The sequence below is a fragment of the Solanum pennellii genome, chromosome 4, assembly GCF_001406875.1.
Source record: "Solanum pennellii chromosome 4, SPENNV200".
Lineage (NCBI taxonomy): Eukaryota > Viridiplantae > Streptophyta > Magnoliopsida > Solanales > Solanaceae > Solanum > Solanum pennellii.
The window spans coordinates 64599364-64607610 of record NC_028640.1 but is presented as its reverse complement, the minus strand read 5'-3'; the positions used below and the strand labels follow the sequence as shown (position 1 = coordinate 64607610).

At 33.6% G+C, this 8247-nt stretch overlaps 1 pseudogene; it reads left to right on the top strand.

Annotated features, from left to right (window-relative positions):
- Nucleotides 1-199: 199 nt before the first annotated feature.
- LOC107016923 lies at nt 200-5180 on the top strand (annotated as a pseudogene).
- The last annotated feature ends 3067 nt before the right edge of the window (nt 5181-8247 follow it).

Here is an 8247-nt window from a genome sequence, read left to right as displayed (position 1 = left end):
TATATATATATATGTATATATATGGGGTTGACCAACTTTTTATTTATTATATCTTTGACTAATAGCTTTTTTGACCTTATAAATTAGCTATTTTGGAGCCTTCTTTTTCAGTCATTGTATTATTCGTATACTTCACGCAGAACTCTAAGCTATTGTTCCTTCCAAGAGACGGAAGAGAATCCCTTGAAAGACCTTCAAGATGGGTAGAAAAATTGAGATTAAGAAAATTGAAGAAACATCAAAGCGTCAAGTCACATTTTCAAAGCGACGTAGTACTTTACTAAAGAAGGCGAAAGAGATTGCAATTTCCAGTGATGTGGATGTGTTGTTGGTCGCGTTCTCCCCTGCTCAACGTCTTAGTAAATTTTGTAGCAAAAATAGGTATTGCATTTACGATACCGACAAAAATTCCGTTACGTTGTGCTTGTTATTGATCTGTATAAAAGGATTAGCTAGATTAATTATTTTTACTAAATTTCTACTTTTGTAGAATTGAAGACATTCTTCAACGCTACATTGAGCTTCCGATTGAGAGAAAATTGACGTACGTGAACTAACCCTAAATTTCTTCTATTGATTTTTTTTTTTGTAATTTAGCTATTAGTAACTTATATACTATAACACTAACTTATGAGTTTCTTTTTTTGTTGGGGATAGTCATATGGTCGATGTTGAGGTACTTTACTCTTTTACATATTTCTTATCGATCTATATTTGTAGGAATTTTCTAACCTTATATCTTGTTTTTATGAATGTGAATCAATTAATCTAATCTACAAAAGAATATGAAATAAACTAAACTTTGAATTGAAAATTAGTAGTCGCTTCATTTTAATTTGTTTGTCCTAATTTGTTATAGTTTGTTTAACAAAATGTGTCAAGTTAGGTCTTGAACTTAATTCATATACCAAAAGCTAACTCAAAGGAAGAAAGATTGTCTAAGCACAATTTCATTCCTTACACACATACACCATACCCAGATCCAAACATTTTGTATCCAGTATTCCATTTATCACACACACATTCCCCATTATCCAAGTACAAATTCACTCCTTACACACATACACCATACCCAGATCCAAACATTTTGTATCCAATATTCCATTTATCACACACAAATCCCCCATTGCCCAAGCACAATTTCACTCCTTACACACATACACCATACCCAGATCCTAACTTTTTGTATCCAGTATTCCATTTATCACACACACATCCCCCATTGTCCAAGCACAATTTCACTCCTTACACACATACACCATACCCAGATCCAAACATTTTGTATCCATTATTCCATTTATCACACACACATCCCCCATTATCCAAGAACAATTTCACTCCTTACACACATACACTATACCCAGATCCAAACATTTTGTATCCAGTATTCCATTTATCACACACACATCGCCCATTGTCCAAGCACAATTTCACTCCTTACACACATACACCATACCCAGATCCAAACATTTTGTATCGAGTATTCCATTTATCACACACACATCCCCCATTGTCCAAGCACAATTTCACTCCTTACACACATGCACCATACCCAAATCCAAACATTTTGTATCCAGTATTCCATTTATCAGACACACATCCCCCATTGTCCAAGCACAATTTCACTCCTTATACACATACACCATACCCAGATCCAAACATTTTGTATCCAGTATTCCATTTATCACACATACATTCCCTTTTTCCAAGAACAATTTCACTCCTTACACACATACACCATACCCAGATCCAAACATTTTGTATCCAGTATTCCATCTATCACACACACATCCCCCATTGTCCAAGCAAAATTTCACTCCTTACAAACATACACCATACGCAGATCCAAACATTTTGTATCCAGTATTCCATTTATCACACACACATCCCCCATTGTCCAAGCACAATTTCACTCCTTACACACATACACCATACCCAGATCCAAACATTTTGTATCCAGTATTCCATTTATCACGCACACATCTCCCATTGTCCAAGCACAATTTCACTCCTTACATACATAAACCATACCCAGATCCAAACATTTTGTATCAAGTATTCCATTTATCACACACACATCCCCCTTATCCAGACACATTTTTTTATCTGTAGTTCCATTTGTTGCCCCCACTCCAAATACAGACCAAGGGTAGTTCCACCTACGCAACTGCCACATTTCTTAGGCCCCTCTTATATATTGAATCTAATATCATATCAAGTTAATTAGGTCTTGAATCTAAGTCATACCCTATTTCAAAGAGAGGAGAATTACCTTGTCGGAGAACATTAATTACCGAGTAGGACATTCAATCCTTCATCAGACTAAATGATTTTTAATTAAACAAACAAATGAAAATGGAGTGAGTAATAATTAAAATTTTGAAACTGACATCCTCAAAATTAACGAAATACTAAATGATTTTTAAACTAGATATAATTTGTTCAAGATAATAAGTTTGTCTCATGTCAAAAAGTGTGTAATTGATAAAGTTTTGATAAATATAATTTTACCACCATTTATTAATATATATTTTTTGTTGTATAAATGAAGGAAAAAGTGGAAAAACTGAGGGAATTGAACCATATCACGGGAGATATTAGCAAGCGATACTTTCTTGATAAGCAGTTCGTATCTCTTTTCTTTCTCATGTCTTCCTTTGACTAATTTATTGTCTCTCTCTAGTTTTATTTTGTTCAATACTATTTACAAACACTTATACTTTAGAATAGTGTCCTTTAGCATTACTTTGCTTACAAGACCATATATATAAGTGTTAAACCATCACTACCATCACCATCACCATCAGTGTATTCCCATGTGTAGGGTCTTGGAGACTAAGTATGTAACCTTACTCCTACCTTTATATATAGGGTACATAAGTTGTTTCTGATTGACAAATCACCTCCTTCATTATCCGTGGTTGAGACTGACAATATGAGCAAGCTCACGGAAGTAGAGTTATATTAGAGTTGTACAATATTAATTTATTGAAATGTTAGATACTACCTAGTTCCTTCATCATACTTGATTTCTTTTGTATAAAGTGAAATTGACTCTCACTGATGAATTACATTGTCTCATGATGGTTGCCTTTGGATGTTTCAACCTGCTATTGGTATCTTAATCTCTACAGGATTGAGGTGAGCATAATTTAATTTGATACCTCTCTTATAAGTTCTTTTTATATTTTCAATACTATTTTAGTTAGTAGTTTGTTAGTTAAGTGGGACATTGAAATAAATGTCAATTAATCATTATGTATCTATGAGGGAAGTTGATAAAATCATTTTGATTGTGAAATTCTTTGATATAGAATTTGGAGCTACAAATAAGGAAGAGCACATTGGAATTGCAGATTGTGGATGCTCATATAAGGTCATTTGATTTAGTATCACAAGTGTTTTTCTTTGTAGTTCTAAAATTATAACATCATGATTGAATACATAGACATCACCTTAAATTTTTATTTAGATATTTAGAGTATAGTCTATTTCAATTGTCTAAATGTAATATACTAATAAATTAAAATCGATATTTTTTGCCTAACAACACGATCTTGCAGGGATTACGAACCAGGGCCAGAAGAAGAGGTTCCTCTTCATCAGCTTTGTTGGTGCGAAAAGAACTTGCAACTATCTCTCCAAAAAATCAAGGATAGAAAAGTTTGTTCTTTCACCAATTTTTCTGTTTCATTTATCATTGAAGAATAATGTGAATTTACAATTTTTAAGAAAATAAATATTTTTGTTAGAAATAATGTAAAACCCTAACTAATGTCAAATAAATTATGATTAGGTGGAATTGGAGAAACAAGGAAATATGGATGTTCACTTTACAGCACAACAAATAACTCATCATCAGTTTAATACTAATAATTGGATTGATACGTACAGGTTATTAATATTTTCACATTATATTTCTTTACAAGAAGTCCCTATCCTTTTCCCTTTTTGTTTAATTATTATTTCATTATTATTATAGTCCAAGTATCCAGGGGAGTATGAATCAAAACAGGATGGACAAAGGAAAGAGAGTAGCAAACAGAACTAGCCATTACACATATACCCCTTCCTTTGCAAGTTCTTCACAGAGTGGGAATATACCATTTTCTCAAAATCAAAACTCATCGCCTTATATCCCATTGCAGGTAACACTTTTTCAAAATGCAGTAACTAAGATATCCTTATAATGAGATTTTTAATTATTGTTATTTTATCTGTACAATAGAGCTATCAACTAAACACCGCTGTAGATGTCCTACAGAATCCACCACCATTTGGACAGTCACAGGTATATTAATATTCTGGAAATATTATTTCTTATTAAGATCTCCTTAAAGAAATGAAATATTTCTTTTTGAGTTTTGATATAATTATTTTATCCACTCAACAGAGTCCACAACAAAACATGATGGTAGATATCCAGCAGAGTCCAACCCAAATATTTGGACAATCACATGTAAACTAATATTCTTGAAATGTTATTCTTTGTTAGATCCTACATCCCCCCGTACTAAACTAGTTAAGTCATATATTTTGCAGGCACAATTGACTTTTGATGAAAGTAGTAACAACCCTCTCATGAACTTCTGGAAAAATATTTATGCTTCTACAAGGTTTCTTTCGATATTTATGCATTTAGTTATTGTTGTCCAATAATATGTTATTTGTTTTAATTTGAAAAAGAAATGATTATTATGCACCCAAACTCTACACAAGATGAAATATTTATGTTGGTATTTTTTTCTGTTTAACATGATATGATTCCTAATATTTCTCTCTCGCTCTCTCTCAGGCCTGTCTCGAGTCCACTAGCAACTATGGGTACACACTTGAACAATCCCTCAGAATCTGGGTTGGAGTATGCCTATTCAAATTCGAATATCAACTTGAGCAATAACAACAACATCAATCACATCATTCAACAAAATGAGCATTATTTATTTCAAAGTGATGCAATAACTCCTAATATTCATGGATTTAACTATCCTAGGGAGGTTAGTTCAAAGCTATATTCTTATTACTATCGACTAATTAACTTTATTTGTTTGCTTATAACTTCATTTTTATTATATTATTCACTCAAATACTCACTTTAAATGTTTTATCACAATGATTAGGAGAATACAATGGGAAGCAATGAATACTTTGCTGACACAACAAATGAGAATGATGCATGAGATTGGGATGATGTTTTCTTCACTGAAGCTTTTAATGGTGAAGACTTTCAAAATTTAGATTGATCAATTAAAGACAAAGAAAAACTTTTAAAACCTAGTTCCTTTATCTTTGATACATTTGAAAGAGCATAAACTCATGATATTTTAGCTTTTCATATGCTTATTTCAGTATGCAACATATCATCTCAAATGTTTGTGTGGTGGCCTATGGATATATATGTTCAAATGAATAAGAACAGGCACCTGTGGATGTTAGAAATAAATTGTATGTTGGAAACATCATATATGTTATAATACTCTTATTTTTATGTTGTCCTTTTAGATTATAAGTCAAGACTAAACCAAGTGGTCAAAAGTCCATTTAGGTCATTGGTGAATTTGGATTGTATTACTAATCCTATAGAAAGGAGAGGAGGTAAACCTCATAATATGGAAAAGAGCATGTCATTTCTAGACTGCAAGAGAGAGTGAATAGATAGAGTCTATATATACTTGGTGCAATTATTAAGTGCTTGAATGGACAATAGATAGAGTTGTAATCAACCAAAATAGGCTGCAAAAAATCCTTGAAACTTTTATGGCACACTTGGTCAGGAGTACTGGTTCTAGGGGTGACAATAGGCTGATGATCGAGTAGGATATGATCTATATCGTCTTGAGTTCCAAATTTAGCTCGAAAGGAAGTTTTTTGTCAATTAGCCTCAAGCATAAGCAAGACATTTTAGAAGGAATTGAATTGTTCCATATATTATTAATAAAGCTATCTCTTTGTTTGTGCTCTATAATATTCTCCCAGGCAGAAACATTAGAGTATTGGTCATCTTCTGAATAGGTCCATATTGCAGAGTCATCAAGACCAGTAAGTTTTTGAGTTTAGAGTTTCTGCTAGGGAATATTTGAGCGAGATAAACATTTGCCTACCATGTTACCTTGCCATATGCTTTTCAATAAGCTCCAAAGTACCTTTAGGGGGAAAGAATATAAATAGGCAAAGATTGAATGATACTTTTAATTAACATTTGCCTACCATGTTACCTTGCCAAGCATTTAATCTTTTAATCACCTTAGTAACCATACCATCAAAGTAATAAATTCTCTTCGATCTTACCCGTGTATATGGAGCAACCGAGGTAAGTAACATGCTTTCCAGATCAAAACCTGTAGAAGATCTGATTCTATATGAACAAGTTTTAGGGCCAGTGAGAAAAGAAGCTTTTATCCTTGTTCACTTTTTTTTTCAGAAATCTTTTCATAATTTTTTATATGCATGCTTCATGATCAACTTAGTGTGTGTAATTTTTTCATGTTTGTTTGGCTCAAATATTTTTCAAATCAATTCATTTTCCTCAAATTTAACGAAAATGACTTCCTTTTCAAAACTTAAGAAAAACATTTTCCAAAACTCTCTTCCTACCTCCCCCTACCCACTCCACAAGCCCTCAACCCACCCCTACTAGCCCCCCACGACCCACCCACCCTACCAGCCCCCCTACCCCTAAAAAATTTAAGTTTATTTTTTTAAAAATATTTTCAACTTCTTTTTTTGGTCGAACAAACACATTTCATTCATAAAACCCCAATCTCCCTCTATTACAATCTATGCCCTCTTCTATGCTTACTTACACATATCAGGAAATCAGAAATACAAATCCAGAAAAGAAATAAAAAAATAAAAAACTAACTTAAAATCCTATCGTTAATGTCCACATACCACTCTGTATTTTTTGTGTATCTGTTCAATCCATTTTTTCTCCTTACACTTCTTTTTCCTATTCACTACTTCTAGTATTCTGTATTTGCATCCTTCTTTAACTTCTCATATGATCATGTGTGGCTGAGGTACTCTTTCCTGCCACAATGCTTTATCTTTTTTGCTTTCCAAATCCCATAAATCACTGCTGCCAGCACTGCCCATAGGAAAGCTCTTTTTATCTTGCCTTTTGCACTTCCTGCCAATCTCCCCCATATCCTTTGCAGATTTGTCTTTTGCATTGTTACCCCTAACCATTGTTGTATTTCCAGCAGACATTTTTGTGCATAAACGTATTCAAAAAATTGATGCTCTGTTGTCTCCTCATGCTCTCCACATAATAAACAACTAGTTTCTTGTTCATGTTTCATCTTTGTCAGCCTCACCCTTGTCAACAACCTTGCATGCATTGCAATCCAGCTTATAAATCCATGCTTAGGTATAGTAGTTCTACTCCACACTCCCCTCTACCATGGCCATTCTGACCCTGCCCCACTTAGCCATTTGTACCCACTTCTAATACTATACTTCCTTGATTCTTTTAACCAATAATTTCCATGTACACCCTGTTTGAATTTTTCTTTTATGGTACATATTTTCTTCTAGTACCAGCATGTGTCATTGCTTGGCCTATATTGCCACCATCCCTCGTTTTTTATAAATATGTTATTGACCCATTTTACCCATAAATTGTATTCCTTTTCTGCCACATTCCAACATATTTTTGCAATTGCTGCCTGGTTTCATTTCACACAGTCATTTATCCCCAGCCCACCTTCTCGTTTCGGCAAAGGTGGTCTGCTTGTTGTTGCTTTACCACTCCATATATAGTTCCTGCAAATTGTTGTGATATCCTTCAATACTTTTTTAGGCAATATAAATATCGTTGCCCAATATGAGTGCATATGCATCAAAACTGAGTTAACCAATTACACTCTGCCTGCATATGACAGATTTCTTCACCCCCATGTTCTCACTCTACTTGCCATTCTCTCAACTAGTACCTCAGAATCTCCTGGCGATAATCTTTTTGATGAAAGTGGTACACCCAAATATCTAAAAGGTAGCTTTCCTTTTGAATATCCAGACACCTCACAGAGATCATTCAATTCTTGTTGTTCCATGTTTGCTGAAAATATATTTGACTTAGCTGCATTATTTGTTAATCCTGAAGCCCCCGAAAATGATTTTATTTCTCTCAACATTAGCAATACCGATTGGTAGTCCCCTTTACTGAAAATTAGCATATCATTTTGCAAAGCATAAGTGATTCAGCTTCATTCCTTTGCATTTTGTGTGATACTGAACTTTTTTCCT